This window comes from Odontomachus brunneus, unplaced genomic scaffold (assembly GCF_010583005.1).
Source record: "Odontomachus brunneus isolate Ranch 3 - 2012 unplaced genomic scaffold, Obru_v1 Obru_scaffold_009, whole genome shotgun sequence".
In the NCBI taxonomy this organism is placed as follows: domain Eukaryota; kingdom Metazoa; phylum Arthropoda; class Insecta; order Hymenoptera; family Formicidae; genus Odontomachus; species Odontomachus brunneus.
Genome location: NW_022639459.1, coordinates 1,326,403 through 1,332,536, shown reverse-complemented (window position 1 = coordinate 1,332,536; position 6,134 = coordinate 1,326,403).

Below are 6,134 nucleotides of genomic sequence, written 5' to 3'. Positions count from 1 at the left end.
GAGCTGATCTGGCCGATATTAAAATCATATAGGAACCATGTTTAGTGATTTGTGCTTTTCACGCATAGAGTTACTTGATTGCGTGAACAATGAAAAAGTTCACGTGAAATCGATAAAGCGAAAAGTGAAAAGTTACGTGATCGCTGCTCAGATCAGAAACACGGCCAGCCGTATTTAGAAATTCACGGGCGGGCGTACGGGCTGAAACGTTCGAATTTATTTATACAACGATGGGTTATTTTATGATAACACTATTGGCCTAGTTTTACTAGTTGGGGTTGGTGATAAATTAGATAGTTAGTAGCTCGCGTAACTCCATTACTGTTTAATTCGTAAGCACACGCGACGATACTTTAACCGCGCGCAACCGCATTATTCATCATCGAGGATCAGTCTGTCGGTATTCGCGACGCAATTGCAAGTCGCGGTCGTTTTTCTTTCTTGAACAAAGCAATCGCACAAAGTGTCGCCAAGCAGATCTCTTATCGCCGGAAATCGCACCTTATTCCTCAATCCATTTCTCAGGTGTGTTACGAATTTCATATATCTAACACATTTCCCGTGCTCGGATGTTCCTCTTTTTATTTTTTAGACATTGGTCAAATTGGTTAATCATTTTTTCTCGCCTATGAGTTAAATTATTGTGGTCAGAACCCGGGCCTGATTTTATTGGCCTGATACGTTTACGTAGCAAAGTGTTAGATGACAATAATTGAATTTCTAAAAAAGTTTTTTAATATTTTATAAAAGTTTTACTATGAAAGTACTATAACAGCTTTATAAAAGAACTTTTAAGTTTTACTAAGTAAAAGTACAAACTATACAGTCCCGATTCATGTAATCTTGCAATTGCTGTTTTATGGGACTTATCAATTGCACATAAATTATCTCAAAAAATCAAGATCTTGAAATTCAAATACCAAGACAAATTATTCCTTTTTGTACTAATAATAGTTGATCTCGACAGATTCTTCAACATTAATCGAAATTTCGCAGCCAAATTCTTTATGCAATGCTTATAGATATTTTTCTCATCTCGCTAAATGAAAATTAGCATCAAATACTTCGTTTAACACTAGAATGCCCGATGGAACTATTTTGACTCCTTTAAGATTTTGTTGTTGTCGTCATTTCTGTAGTTTTGGAAAAAGTACTCTCGTGACTTTTAATTACTTAAAAAAAAAAACATACTAAAAGAGTAACGGAAGAGATCGATTGTAATTAATTGTTTTAAGATTTACCTTGTGTGTGGGTTACCTTATTCATTATATTAAGTTTATATTTTATTCTGCATCTCTATTCAGCAATCACTTTGTAGTAACAAACATTATAACATTTTGGTAATGTTGGTAATATCGGATCATGATCGAAATTATTATATATTATTATATATCTGTTTAAAAATATTATACACGTTTGACTTTTTATTACAACATCTTCTTAATTATGGAGGCCAAGTAAGTTATAATTGTGATGCTTCTCTTACTATAGAAAATTATAAGTTTGGAAAAATTATGAAAATTGTTGCAATTTGTTTGCAATATATAAAATATTTATATTTTGCAATTGTTTCAGTTCAAAAGTTATCATTAATACGAATGAATGAGGAATAGGGAAAACTTTAAAACGTTACAATCGCAAGAGGAATCAAAATGACTCTCTCAGACACCCGAAAGGGACTGTCGTTGCCGGGCATTTTAGTCTTAACACATGTATTGTGTATTAAGCTAAATATATCTACGGGTAATATTTGATCGCGTCGGTTGAACTATCTTCTGCGCGCTCGCGAAAAAGAAATGAAAAGCACAGACGCGTCGCGTGTCGTCAGCAAAAGAACACGATATCATGATGGTGATATGAATGGTCACGGAGAAGGGAAAGGGAGGGGGGGGTAGTTTGCACAGCATAAGATTAGATAACATAAGCGAGAGAGCGATGACGTCTCATCGACAGAATTTTCATCTTCGAGCCTCTATCGATCAAACCGAGCGATACACTCTACTTCGAACTCTACTTCGAACGACCGACGAGAATCTCCAAAGTGCCTTTCACGAGAAATCGACGGCCGGAAATGCGAGCCGGAGTCGCGCTGAATCGTTCGCTGGCGGCGACGTTCGCGGAACCGTTTCCGCCGGTGAACCGCGGTTACCTGAGATCATTTAGGATTACGATAGACAATAATTATATCCGTTCTTCCAGCTTCGCGCCCACGATCGCGGATGCGAGTGTGAGAATCGTTTCGAGAACATATTTATACATTTTGGGGTATGTACCTTTCGCACACCGGAAATTCATTGCGCATCCTAAGTACTTCCAACGGGACGGGAGGGACATGCCGGCGATGGATAAGGGGCCCAATTTTTTACTAAATGTAACGTCGTATCTACGGCCCGTGTTAATAGCTATCACTTGAAACTTGTCTCGATTGAGACATTCAGGATCGGTTTATCCAACCTCTTGCTAAGCTAACTAACAGTTAAATCTTATGTCTGTTTCTATCTAATTTAAAGGAGAAACAAAGACAGACGTATGAGTTAACTGTTAGTTAACTTAGCAAGAGGTTGGAAAAACAGGCCCTCAGGCTCGTATTAATAACTGTCACTTGAATTCGTCTCTCTCAAGCGAGAACTTAGATTTCAATTCAGAGTTAAATGAGAGTTTTTCAGTTTTCATGTCACACTTGTCATAATTCAACTGAAGGACTTGGATCTGAATAAAAATCTGAGTATCTTACGTGAGTCAGGTTTCAAGTGACGACTGTTAATACGTGCTTCAGATTTGTATTTAGAGGTGGGTGAGAGTTCTTCAGTTGAATCACACAATTACAGATACAAATATCGTCTCAAGTGATACTTTCAAATTTGAATTCAAAGGTAGATAAGAGTTTTTCAGTTTGCAAATTTCAATCACACATATTAGTCACAACTGAAAAAGATAACATGCAACTAACTCGACATAAAAATCTGAGTATGTTACACGAAACAAGTTTCAAGTGGCAACTGTTAAGCCTGATCTATAATATGCTCTCTCTATCATTCTTTTTCTTGTCTTCTATCTTTTTCTGGCTTAAAGCTTAAGGTTTGAGTCAGAAAGAGATAAAGAGAAAGAAGCAGGAAGCAAAGAGCATATTGTAGATCAGGCTTTAATACGAGCTTTAGTGGTTATTACTTGAAATTCGTCTCAAATGAGATACTCAGACTTGAATTCAAAGTTAGATGAGAGTTCTCCAGTTGAATCACGATCGCAGATATAAATGTCACATATTGAAACTCAACTGGAAAACTCGTATTTAACTTCGAATAAAAATCTGAGTATCTCACATGAGACAAATTTCGAGTAATGACTATTGATACGCGAGTCTGTGTAGCGATATAGAAATCCATTCCAGTTCTGATCGGATTAATCAGTTATTTGATCTATACAAGGTGATGTTATCGAGTCCTAATTATTAATAATCATGATTGATAAAGTCCTTTGATTGCCACGCTGTGTTATATTAGGAGCCAATGATATCACTTTTTGCATAAACTAGACAACTGACTGGGAATAACTTGATCAGGATCGTGAGGTCGATTTCTTGTCGAGTAAGTGACGAATAATGGAAACAAGGGAGAAAGAAGGGGGGATGAAGAAACGATTTACGTTATCATCCGACAAAGTACAAAGATACACATTTCGCAATCGCCTCGCGCGTGTCTCAATCGGCGTAGGAAGTTTAGTAACGACGGCATAATCGACCTAGATAATTATTTTACCGTACTTCTTGCTTTTTTTATCGCTCTTTTCGAAGACCAATATTTTCTCTTAGGAGCTTAACGCGAGAGCAGCACGTATCTTAATTAATCACGATCGTGTTTGGAACGTGATCCTCGATTATCGTCTACTATTTTTTCGCCCGTAAAGCAGGTCGCAGCGTAATTCCGACGAGGATTGCGATGATCGGAGAACACGGCGATCACATTTTATAATGTTAAGCACCACTTGTACCTTTATGCGACTTCACGCGAGCGCAGCCTACGAGAGGAAGGCTCGACAATCACGAAAGCGGGTCGATCTCGTGATCCTCGATGTCCTAGCGAGCGCCTTATTCAGGCTCTAGACCGGCTGTATCGTAGCAAAATGGCGACACCTCGCCGTCAAAGAGAAGATAGAGATCGTTGTCGATATTATCTTCAAGATTAATATCTTTAGGTAACAGGTATATATGTAAGATCAACGCGTTCGCGGGCTGTAGCTTAATGTATCTTTCCTGTCAAGCTTACGAAAGTATTTAAATGTCGAAATCGAAAGCAACGAACGACATTTATGAGCATCTAATTATGCTGGGCGACGTTCTTTAACTTTTACATTTAAGGAGAAAGCAAGAAAACGAAACGCAAGAGCAAAGAGAGTGAAGCGACTTTAAGGAGAAGTAGACGCTAAGGAAATAGTGGTAATTTTACTCGAAGAAAAATTAGGATAAGGGGATTTTAGCATGAAAAATTTTCAACAATTATTGTCAGACGTAACCCTTTCAAGACGGGGGAGATAATTATAGGGAAGTACGTGTTCTATGGGTTTTTGGGATCGTTGAATCCGAATCTGAACTTAGATTTTTAAATTTCTGTGACCTAAGATGGCGAATCCAATATGGCGGAAAAAATTATAAATAATATAAATATCACTCAATTTCCGTGAAATTTGAACTATGAAACTTTTTAGAGAACTGAATCGAATATTTAAAATTCAAAATGCCGACCAAGAAAAAACATGTTTAGATCTGATCTGATCTACTAACTAAAGTTTGTGTGGTACTGATGAACTCCAAGAAGAGCGAAACTGGAAATTATTCAAGATTTTCACTAATTTAAATTTAGAGAGGATAAAGTTCCACGGAAATTGAGTCATGTTTACATAATTTGGCATCTTGAAAATCGCCATACTTGATTCACCATTTTGAATTTTACATTTTTTACTTCAAATTTGGAAAGAGCATCCCAAAAAACCATTACGTACTAATTTTTGTGAATATCGAATCGATAGTTTCTGAAATACATGTATGAAGGCCGTAGAGCATTAAAAAATGTCTCCTGTCCTGAAAGGATTAATGAGGTAGTTTACGATACTCGGAAGTTTATATAGATTATAATGGTGAAATGAATTAAGATTGAGCGAACTGCGTGACCCGGGCAGAAGCAGAGGGCGAAAGTATCGATACTTGTATCATAGTATCATTACACTCAACATTAAGAGGTAATTCTGCTTTGCAAGGACATTTGTGTTGGGCTAATTTTAGGGACTCTTTTATAAAGGCAACTAAGAATATCGGATATTTATAGAGGCAACTAAGAATATCGGATGCTTCATGCATGTTTCTATTATCACTTCAACATAAGAGAACAATAAAACAATGCCATAACATTAAGCGTAGCGTTTTGCAGAGGAGCCGTGAAGTTCCTTGCCGTTTGCAACAGAAACACATGTCAAGAGCCCGATACAACTGCGTCTCTTCGATTCGACTGAAAGGGTTCCTCTAATTGGTCTTACAAATATTCCTGTTGAACAGCAGATGTTCCCTTAGCTCAACATTCCTACGCAGACCGCGGAGAAAATTCACGGGCTACGGATTCAGGTTGTAGTTAGGTTTTTTCGGTACTTATATCCCTGCTTTCGTTTCGCCAGCCTTCGCTCATCCAACACGTCCTTATTGGGGAGTGAACTTACGGCCGGCTTTGTATACTTTTTTCTCGGGTTACATTGAGAAATCGTCTCGACGCACATTTCGTCGCTGGACGCATACTTGCGAGCTCACCGTCGGTAAAAACTATAAGCACCCGTAAGGATATCATCTCGGTGACGTGTGCGTTTTTCATTTTCAATTTACGTAGTTTTCCAGCGCGGATCGACGAGATCGACCTGCTTGTCGTGCCTGCGCAGGATTATACTCATAGGTTTATATTCAAATGTCTTTTTCACTTTTTATATACATATACACGTTTATACATGTGTGTGCATACATTCACATACACACACACACACACATATACATACATATATATATATATATATAATATATATATATATATAATATATATATCTATATATATATATATATATATATATATATATATATATATATATATATATATATATAA